Here is a 5,112-nt window from a genome sequence, read left to right on the forward strand (position 1 = left end):
AACAGAGATACCACAAGCAGATGACTTTAACAAATACAAATTTCTATTTCAACACCATGATGATGATTTGGTCCCTGACTGCAGACTTTCCCAAAGCAATGCGTCTCCTGACCTCCTGATTGCTGGTACCAATGGTATTGGTTGTGGATCCAAGTAAGGTAAAATTATTGACAACCTCAAACTTTTCTCCATCTATCATGATGTTGCCATCAGCGGTGAGAATTTTTGTTTCCTTGATGTTGAAATGTAATCCATATTGAAGGCTATATAGTCTTTGATCTTCTACAGCAAGTGTTTCAAGTCCTCCTCACTTTCAGCAGCAAGGTGGTTTCATTTGCATAAGACAGATAATGAGTCTTCCTCTGATCTTGATGCTACATTCCCCCATTCTCATAAAGTCCAGCTTCTTTTTTTTAAGTCCAGCTTCTTAAAGGATTTGCTCATCATACAGATTTAATAGACACAAAGGATATAACCCTGACACACACATTTCTTGATTGTAAACCATGCAGTATTCCCTTGCCCTGTTCAGACAGCAGCTTCTTGGTCTTGGTATAGGTTTCATATGGGCATAATTAAGCATTCTGAGGTCTGATTCTTCTCAGTGTTAGCCATAATTTGTTACGATCAATACAGTCAAATGTCTTTTTATACTCAATAAAACACAGATGGACATTCTTCTGGTATTCTCTGCTTCCAGCCAGAATACATTTGACATTAGCAATGGTATCCTTGGGGTGACGGTCTTTTCTAAACCCAGAATTTAATCTGGAATTTTTCTGTCAACGTAATGTTCTAGTCATTTTTGCTTACATATGATATTAATGATATTTTTTGATAATTTCTACATTCTATAAAGGTACATTCAAGGTGTAAAGATCAAGGTTGTAACCTTGGACATCCTATGAGACAATTCTGCTTTGTCTTGTAGTTGTCAATGAGAACTGAACTCTAAGACAATGGGTTTGTTTTTTGGTTAATAAAGACACACAAGATTCTTTAAAGAAATAGAGATTGATGGAGTAAGAAGACTGGTTGAAATTGGTTGTAGTGGTAGGAAAAGTTTGAGAACATTTGTGAAACAGTCATAAACTTCTCTTTGCCATTTTTCAAAAGTTAAATTGGGTCAATGAATTAAATACATACCAGATTTAGATTTAATCATAATTTATGAAAAGTGTTCCTTATCTAGCATAGTTTCTCATTCCAAGAAATATCTTTCCATGAAACTTATCTACATTTTAATAAAATAAGTAATTTATAATTAGATTAAATGTTTGATAACTAGAACAACAAACGTGGTAGTAATAGGATAAAAGAATGTTTTTACTAGCATTGGATGAATGCTTGTTAAAGTTGAAAGACTATAAAGACAGTGATTTGAGAGAAAAAAGAAGACAAGAGATCTAACACTTAGGCTAGGCTGGTCTGTGGCAGAGAGTTGCACTTGCTCACTTCACAACACCTCTTTTGAGGGTTTGAATTCACCAATAACTCCTCAGGAGAAAGATGGGCAGTCTTTCTTGCATTTTATAGCCTCCAAAAACCCACAGAAGGGTCAGCAATGAGTCAGATTTGACTCCATGGCAATGAGGGTCAGACACTTAAGTTGATTTTTGTTCAGTTTATCAGCAGTCAGGTCTTGTCAATAGTTCATGTCTCTCACTGCCAATGAGTCAATTCCAACTCACAGTGCCTCGTTGTCGTTGTTCTTGTGTGACACTGAGTTGAAACCAATTCATAGCTGATTCTCCAGCTGGTTTCCAGACACAGTAAATGGCAAAGGAGATTTCCCGTCCTTCTCTCTCAGAGCAGCTGATGGATTTGAAAGACATGCCTTTGGAATTGTAGTGCAGCTTCTTATCACTAAGGCCACTAGAGCTCCCTAGTGACCTTCTAGGATAGAGTAGAGGACAACACTGAGTGACCAGGTAGGACAGAATAGAGTAGGGCAGGACTTATGAAAATCTGAGTGGCGAGGTGGCTTTATGGTGAGGTGCCTCTTTTCCAATGGACTCCTTTTTTTTTTTTAAAGAGAGCATTTTTTTTATCTTTTATTTTATTTTATTTTATTATTTTTGTGTGCGTGTACCGTCAAATCAGATCTGACTGGTACAGGAGGAATAGAATGCCCCTCTTTCCCCGGCAGAGCATCTGGTGGATTCGAACCATGCGCCTCTGGGATTGTAGTTGCAGCTCTTTGCCACTAGGCCACCAGATCTCCCCTCCAATGGACTCCTTTAAACCACAATAGTTACTTATTGTTGTTTATTTGCTGTGGAGTTGAGCATGACTCATAGCGACTCTATGAACAAAAGGCCTGGGGGAAGGGATGACAGGCCCATGCCTGGCTGCGAAGGTGGTAAGAGGAAGCCCCTGAAACAGCCCAAGAAACAGACCAAGGAGATGGACGAGGAAGATAAGGCTTTCAAGCAGAAACAAAGAGAACAGAAGAAACTCGAGGAACTAAAAGCGAAGGCCGCGGGCAAAGGTCCCCTGGCCACAGGTGGAATTAAGAAATCTGGCAAAAAATAAGACTGAGGCAATGACGAACCTTACTTCCGTTCTTTTTAAAAACATCTGGATTCTCTTTTACCACCTATAGTTTAAATGAAGTTTTGTCTTGGAACCTGTTGCACATTTAAGAGGAGGAAACTTTAAGAGGAGGAAACTTTGTGAAACTGTGAAGAAGAAACCTTAAGATGGTCCATCTCCAGTTCTCATTCAGCCATTCCGATCTTAGCTGTGCGAAGTAAACGGAATTCATAATCCTGTCAGAATCTTCATTCTTCATTATGCCCAGAATTCTGTACCACCTGGAATTAAACCAACTCATTTGAAATAAAATAAAAAAATAAAATAAAAAAAGGCCTGAAGCCTTCCTATAACTATCGTCATTTATCAGAGTTCTTAGAGTTTCCGGAGGCATGTTGTTTAGGAAGTGGATGCCGTTCCTGCTTCCAAACAAATGACATTAATACGTATTTAATATGAAAATCTGGCTTCATAGTACCTAGAGTGAAATGACTTGCTTTTAACATGAGAATTTTTTTTTTAAATGTACTAAAAATTTGCAAAGGCTGTTGTTTAAACATGCCTTTCAAGGTCATAAAAATCCTTCTGAAAATATCTGATACCCTTAAAGGTTTCAAAGTGGAAAACCTTGGTGACACAGAGGTTAAAATGCTTAGCTGCTAACCAATACGTATTGCTGTTTGAATCACCAGAAAAATATGGTAGTCTACTTCCATGAAGATACACAGTCTAGTAAAACCCTATGGCACAGAATTAAAATTCTGATGCCATTAAAAAAATATAAAGCCACAATCCCAGAGGCGAACGGTTCGAATCCACCAGATGCTCTGCCGGGTAAGGAGGGACAATCTCCTCCTGTACCAGTCAGATCTGATTTGACGGTACACGGACACAAAAATAATAAAATAAAAAAAAAATATAAAGCCAAACATAAAACATTTCTGCAATGAAGCACTGTATTTCTAAAGTTGCAGACATGATACCAATAGTCTGACGGTTAGCATTATTCTTCAGAATAAGCAACTTTCCAAACCTTTCCTAAGCAGGCACACTCATTTTTTTTAATCTTAGAAAATAATCTGAGGTGGGGAGGGGAGGTAAGGAGGAAAGTGTGCAACAACGAATGAATGGAAATCCAAGTTCCTTATAAATTTTCATTAAAATCTATAAAAAAAGGAAAATAATCTGAACTGGTCCTTAACATATTTATTAACTATAATGAATATTTTAAGGTATTTCTATTTCTCTTAAAAAAATGAAAATGTCTTGGTTAGCACAGGAATCCAGAATTAAGGTTGCATAGAGAGGTGTACTGGGGGTGGGGGGGGGGGGGGAAGGGACGTGGGAATTGTATACTAATGAAGGAATTTTTTTTTCTTTTTTTTTTTTTTTTTTTTTTTTTTCTCTCTTCGGAGGGGGAAGCGAGCTGGTGGGGAGGGGTGGGAAGGGAGAAAATTGCGGAAATGAATGAATGGAAATCCAAAACCTCTGTAAAAAAAAAAATTAAAAAAAAATTAAAATGTCTCGTAAAAAGAGTAAGTGTATCCTACAAGACATTTGACTTTCTGAAATTAGCCCAACAGTAAAATTTGAGAATTAAGGAGCTCTGGTGGCCTCGTGGTAAGAAGTTGCACTCCCAGGGGTACATGGTTCGAATCCACCAGATGTTCTGCTGGAGAAGGAGGGACAATCTCCTCCTGTACCAGTCAGATAATAATAAAATAAAAATTTTAAAAAATTAAGAATTATGTGAAAGTGGAATCATCACGCTAGCTTCAACTAAAAATAAAACCATGAGTCTTCTAGAACATTAATTTTAAAAACACACAGAAGTGAAAAGTGCTACTTTAAAAAATTGCAATTTTCTCACCTACTTTTTACCAGCATGGAATGATTTCAATTCTTCTGTACTAAAAGCTGGACTTTTAAAAAACTAGCACAAATCCATCCAGGCATTCCTTTTGCTAACTCCCTACCAATGTCTCTCCTGGACTACAAAGAGTTGGTATTAGGATGGTACAGTCACATAATGGGCCAATACACACATATCAAGTTATGCCAACCAGTGGGCACATCTTTTTGATGTAAACTGGGATGTAGAGTTCTTTTGTGCCTGTTTCTGTGGCTTTGGCCATCCAAAAAGATCAGGCCTCACCTTACAGTGTGCTACTGGAGGGTCTTCTATGATTCAGTTCCAAATCAATGACAATGTATTTGAAATTTTCTTGCTACTTTCATGGAAGCTTTAGTTAATTCTTGAAAGCTCCTATCGGCCTCTAAATTCTTAATAAAAAAATCCAATTGCCTTGAGTCAATTCCAATTCTTGGAAATTCCATGTTACACAGAAGAACTGTTGCATAATTATTATTATTTTTTTTCTGTAATGGAGACGCAAAAGGAGCCTTTGTGGCAGAGGTTAAGAGCTCACCTACTGGGATGAGGATGCGCAAGGTGGTGGTGGTAGTGGGAAATTAATCATGGGGTTGTATAATTTGATGGGTGGGGTGGGGGGTGAGGAAATTGGAAAAATGTGGTCTGAAAAACAATGTATTCAAATTTTGTAGATAAATTTGTAT

This window comes from Elephantulus edwardii, unplaced genomic scaffold (assembly GCF_000299155.1).
Source record: "Elephantulus edwardii isolate Elephantulus edwardi_28Jun2011 unplaced genomic scaffold, EleEdw1.0 scaffold00058, whole genome shotgun sequence".
NCBI classification, from domain to species: domain Eukaryota; kingdom Metazoa; phylum Chordata; class Mammalia; order Macroscelidea; family Macroscelididae; genus Elephantulus; species Elephantulus edwardii.